The following is a 6,000-nucleotide window of genomic DNA, read 5'->3' on the forward strand; positions in this document are numbered from 1 at the left end:
GTAACCGTGGTCTTGGTATTTTCTTTCCTGACGTTTCGCCAGCAGCTGTGGCCGGCATCTTCAGAGGAGTAACACTGAAGGACAGTGTCTCTCAGTGTCAAGTGTGTAGGAAGAGTAATATATAGTCAGAAAGGGGTTGGGTTTGAGCTGAATCATTGTCCTGCAAAAAGTAACAAAGGTAATGTGCTAACCATTGTCCTGTAAGTATCAAGCTAATGTGCTAATGAGGGTGTGGTATGTTGATATGGAACCATTGTATCCTGAAGTGATCTGTTAATGTGTGAAATCCAAAGCTAATCTGCATGGCTATTGTGGACTGTGGTCTTTGTTAGTCTGGAGGTTTTCAGGACAGGAAGCCAAGCCTTATTCATTCTTAAACTCTCTTCTTTTCTGTTAAAGTTGTGCTGATGTTGATGAATTTCAATGGCTTCTCTGTGCAATCTGACAAAATAGTTGGTAGAACTGTCCAGTCTTTCAGTGTCTTGGAATAAGACCCTGTGTCCTGTTTGTGTCAGTCCATGTTCAGCCACTGCTGATTTCTCAGGTTAGCCCAGTCTGCAGTATCTTTCATGTTCTTTTATCCTTGTTTGTATGCTGCGTTTTGTTGTCCCGATGTAAACTTGCAGCTGTGGACAAGTTTACATCGGGACAACAAAACGCAGCATACAAGCAAGGATAAAAGAACATGAAAGATACTAGACATTAGGAAGAATTTTCTAAAAGTTAGAGCAGTTCCTCAGTGGAACAGGCTTCCTCGGGAGGTGGTGAGCTCTCCTTCCCTGGAGGTTTTTAAGAAGAGGTTAGATGGCCATCTGTCAGCAATGCTGATTCTGTGACCTTAGGCAGATGATGAGAGGGAGGGCATCTTGGCCATCTTCTGGTCACTAGGGGTGTGGAGGGGAGGTAGTTGTGAGTTTCCTGCATTGTGCAGGGGTTTGGACTTGATGGCCCTGGTGGTCCCTTCCAACTCTATGATTCTATGATTCATGCTGGCTCACTAGGAAGTGGCCTACTAGGATATTTCCTGGTAAGATAAGAAGCCAATCCACCCCAGAGTGTGATAAAAACTTGAGCCACCTGCAGCTCTTCATTCTCCAAAACATGTTGCATTATAGGCAGGAATGGATAAGGTTGAGATAAAAAATGCAACATGTTCAGAAACTCTAGGATGAACAAGTAGTGGAGCCATGTTACCAGCAGACCTTCACAAGAGTCATATTCCGGTCATCTGCATGTGCAATGAATTAAAGGCCCAGCATTTAGACAGAAAATGCCACATGGCTTTGTATTAGTTAACAAACCACAACAGTCTTCTGAACATTTGTTCCATCACTATTAGCTTGGCATATTCTCCAGGAGGTTATATATAACCTGAGGCCTACGTGGAAACAGCTTGGGGTTGGTATTTTTCTTACATCTTAGGGGATGTTCCATATAGGCAACCTCTGTGCATGCATTTCCTGCTCTGCTTGAGGAGGCTATTCGCTCGTTTTTGTCTCTGCAGGCCACTGTGAGAGCCATGGACACCATCACAGACTACATGATGGAAACGTATCGGAGAAAGATCACAATGTTCATATTGGCAGGCGTTTCCGTGGTATGTGTGCGTAGTGTTTAATAAGCATAATGTTCATTGTCTCATGGCTGTATCGCTGCTCACACGCTCCACATCCCTGCTGCAGGCCATTCTCTGAATCGCAAAGAGTTGCTGTGTAATCTGTGTCTTTCATCCTTTGCTCCATCTGTTTTCTCCTTCCGGCAGAGAGGATGGGCCACTTGGCTGACTGCAGCGGTTGACAGCAGGGTCGTTGCAATAATTCCCATTGCCATGGATTTCCTGAACTTCAATGAGGTGAGATTCAGGTTGCAGTCAAGTATGATCCCCGCGGAGCACATATATACAAACTGCAGGTTGATTGCAAGTCAAGGGCAGCAAAGTTGTTTGCGTTGTTTTGTTGCATGAATGTTCTCATGCTCCCTCCCCACTATCTGATAAAAAATACCAACATAACAAAAAAGTATTTCTGTCTTTTACTGTATTACAGTACCTTGTCCCAAGCTGCATGCCTATTATATTAGGTGCTGTGGAGCACAGGCAGGAGAATGCTGCTGCAGTCGTCTTGTTTGTGGCACATGGTTGGGCACTGTGTGGACAGACTGCTGGACTTGACGGACCTTGGTCTGATCCAGCATAGCTTTTCTTATGTTCTTATGAGAAATAGGGTTGCCAGGTCCCTCTTCGCCACCGGCGGGAGGTTTTTGGGGTGGAGCCTGAGGAGGGTGGGGTTTGGGGAGGTAGGGACTTCAATGCCATAGAGTCCAGTTGCCAAAGCTACAATTTTCTCCAGGTGAACTAATCTATATCAGCTGGAGATCAGTTGTAATAGCTAGTACCTGGTGGTTGGCAACCCTAATGAGAAGATAGTCCTCAAAGTATGCTGCCTCCAATCCATATACAGCTTTAAAGATCAACACCAGTACTCTGAATTGGACTGAGAAGCAAATTGGGAGCCAATACAGATGGAACAAGACTGGAGTGATATGATCCCTGTGACCCACTCCAGTTAACACTGTGGCTGCAGCATTCTGTAACAACTTTAGCTTCCAGACAGTCTTCAAAGGTCGCCCCATACAGAGTGCATTGCAGGAATCTAATCTAGATGTTACTATGGTATCCCCCACAGCAGCAATATTGCTTCACTCACCCAGGAGGGGCTGCCGCTGGAAGTATACTTAAAACTTGCCAAAAATACCTCTTTTAGTTAAAAACACTCAATCTTACATTCTGCTGCCACCTGCTGGTCTCCTGTTAGGATAGCCGATTGATTACTGAAAGAAAGTTTTGATGAACAGAATAAAAGAGAGAGATCTCAGGAGCACTGTGAGATGAAAGTAAAAGTCCCACAGCCTAGCTCTATGATAGATGTGATGCAAGCCAAGTCAGGACTCCCCTGATTCAACTTGCACACATACCGTCACTGTACTCATCCTACAAACCTCTCCATCACTTGGTGTGGCTCAGGGGAAGGGTTGTAAACTCCAGGTTGGGAAACACTTGGCGGTCTGTGGATGGAACCTGAGGAGGGCAGGATTGGGAGAGGGGAGGGACTTCAGTGCCATAGAGTCCAATGGCCAAAGCAGCCATTTTGTCCAGGGGGACTGATCTCTATTGGCTGGAGATCAGTTGGAATAGCAGGATGACCCAGAGAGGTATGCAGCCCATTATGGGAGCAGCAGAAGGGATTTAAAAATATAATGTATATATATAAAATATATGAAATAGACTGTGAATGACTGTAATTCTTGAAGGCAGATGAAGCCCCTTTTTAGTGGTGAAAGCGCTGTGATTTATCCGGAAAGGCGTTTCCAACGTTTTTTGCCTGATGAACTGTACCAGGAAAAGCATCCAGCCAAGCTGACACCCGCAGCATTTTTGAGTGAGACGTTCCACTCAGAAGGAACTTTGTTCCTTTCTCGGGCTCCATGTGTTCTCAGTCACATGATCCCTGGACAGGTGGAGCCCAAAGAAAGGGGCAAACGTGACCCCTTTCTCTGTTTCTGATGGCCAAATGGCACTGGAGGGAAGGTAGATGCACCTCTACCCCTCTTGCAGGGCTCTGAGTTTCATGGAGGGCAGAGCGGTTTGTAGGGTAAGAACCCTGGTGGTACATGCGACTGTGAGTCCTTCAACCCCCATAACATCTATCACACAGCTACTGTAAGCTCCCAGCTGAGAACTTAAGAATTCTGATTCAGGAAACCAGGTGCGGGGAGAGCCTGGGGAGAGACCTCAGTGGGTACAATGTCACAGAGCCCACCCTCAAAGCAACCATTTTCTCCAGGGGAACTGATCTCTGTCATCTGGAGAACAGCTGTAATTCCAGGGATTCTCCAGGCCCCACCTGGAAGTTGGGAACCCCAGGAACCATCTATGCAGCTCAGCGCTCCTTATAAGCAGGGTTGCCAGCTCCGGGTTGGGAAATACCTGGAGATTTTGGAGGTAGAGTCTGAGGAGGGTGGGGTTTGGAGATGGGACTTCAATGCCATAGAGTCCAATTGCCAAAGCCGCCATTTTCTCCTGGGGAACTGATTTCTATTGCCTGGAGATCAGTTGTCATAGCCTGAGATCTCCAGCCACCACCTGGAGGTTGGCAACCCGACTTATAAGAACGGCAGGCTATAAATGTGATATGCAGATACTAAGAATCCTTTAGCCTGTTGAATGTTCAAGACAAGTGATTTAGGCTTCCATGTAAATTGGCTCCTGCATAGTTAGTTCCGTGCCTGGAAGAACCAGCTGCATATTCAAGAAAATCCAGAAGGGCATGTTATTTTCTAGTTCCCAGAAGTAAATGGCCATAGGCATCTCTCCTTGACACTTACCTAGAGGAAGAAAGATCCTGCAAGCCCTCAAGGCACTAATACTAAACAAGCTAATTAATTTCCGATAAACGTTTCATCATTTCCCAAGAGGCTGAGTGCCCCAAGGCCTTGTGACTCTTCCAAAACTTTCCCTGGGAATCAGGCCAGTTTTGAGACACAAAGAGGCCCTGGGGCTTTTCTCCCTTTTCACTGCAGCCTTAACGTCTTTTTTTTCTTAGTAGGAAAAATTAGGTGTGCAATTTTTGTCAAAACAGGTCATCATATTTTAACAAAGGAGTATGTGAAGATTTTATGAAATGGAATTTGACTTTAAAAAACACCCTTCCTGAACCTGAAATTCACCGGATTTTTTTTTTTGCACAACCCTAGTCCCAACTTAAGTTTTTTGATATTTACATCCCTTCACAGAATCATAGAGCTGGAAGAGGCTCCAGAGCTACAGCATCCCCAAAAGAAGGCTGCCCAACCTCTGCTTGAAGAGTGGCAGCCGTGTGCGTACGCAGGTGAGCGCATGCGACAATGTCACTTCCGGTTTTACTTCTGGAAGCGCTGCGCCACTGCGGCTGCTTTAACACTCAAACCACCAAAAGGGGGGGGGGTTTGAGTGTTAAATCTGCCACGGTGATTCGGCGCTTCCGGAAGTAAAACCGCAAGTGCCATCATCACTGCACGCACCTGTGGCTGCCCCAGCCCCGCCCCCTAAAACCTCTTGCTGATCGTGAGGGGGGACCTGGCAACCCTAGCTGTAGGGTTGCCAACCTCCAGGTAATAGCAGAAGATCTCCTGCTATTAGAACTGATCTCCAGCCGATAGAGATCAGTTCACCTGGAGAAAATGGCTGCTTTGGCCATTGGACTCTATGGCATTGAAGCCCCTCCCCTCCCAAACCCCGCCCTCCTCAGGCTCCGCCCCAAAAATCTCCCACCGATAGCGAAGAGGGATCTGGTAACCCTACCTAGCTGGGCCCAGAGTGGAGCCTGGCCTCTTTGCCCAGCATGGCTCCCTGACGGTTGCTGTGCCCTGGAGTTCTGGGAAACAGACTGGCTGATGTGGAGATGGAGAAGACAGCAAAGAAAGTCAGTTGTGGAGCAGGACACAGCAGCCACGTGCTTGGTGGTTAAACTAATACTAATTTACAACAGACAGTGGACCTGAAGCAGCTGTGGGAACCACAGGAGTCATTAAAAGGATTAGAAGAAGCTAAGAAGAGATCCTGTGGGAAATCTGCCTGGTTAATGGCCAGGCATGTAAAAAGCTCTAGCCATAATGTGTAGCAAATAACAAGGGTACAACCAATTCCAAAGGGAGACATCAGAAACGGGACTATGAAAAGATTTTAGAACCGCAGAGCTAAAACAACAGCCAAGGGCCTAGTTCAGCACATTTTCCCCAAGCTGGCAATGTGCTCGGAATTTAAATTGTGACCGCAAGCTACTCCATGGAGATCAGGACAGAAATCTGTGGGGCTTTTGGAATCAAATGCACTGTTGTTTTGTCATATTCTTGGAAAATGGGACAAATGGACAAAACCATAGAAACTGTCCTAATGGTACAAAAGCTAAGCACTAACTGAGCATGTGCACTAACCACAGAGCATGCTCAGCAGTAGCAGTTGAA

The sequence above is a fragment of the Euleptes europaea genome, chromosome 12 (assembly GCF_029931775.1).
Source record: "Euleptes europaea isolate rEulEur1 chromosome 12, rEulEur1.hap1, whole genome shotgun sequence".
Lineage (NCBI taxonomy): Eukaryota > Metazoa > Chordata > Lepidosauria > Squamata > Sphaerodactylidae > Euleptes > Euleptes europaea.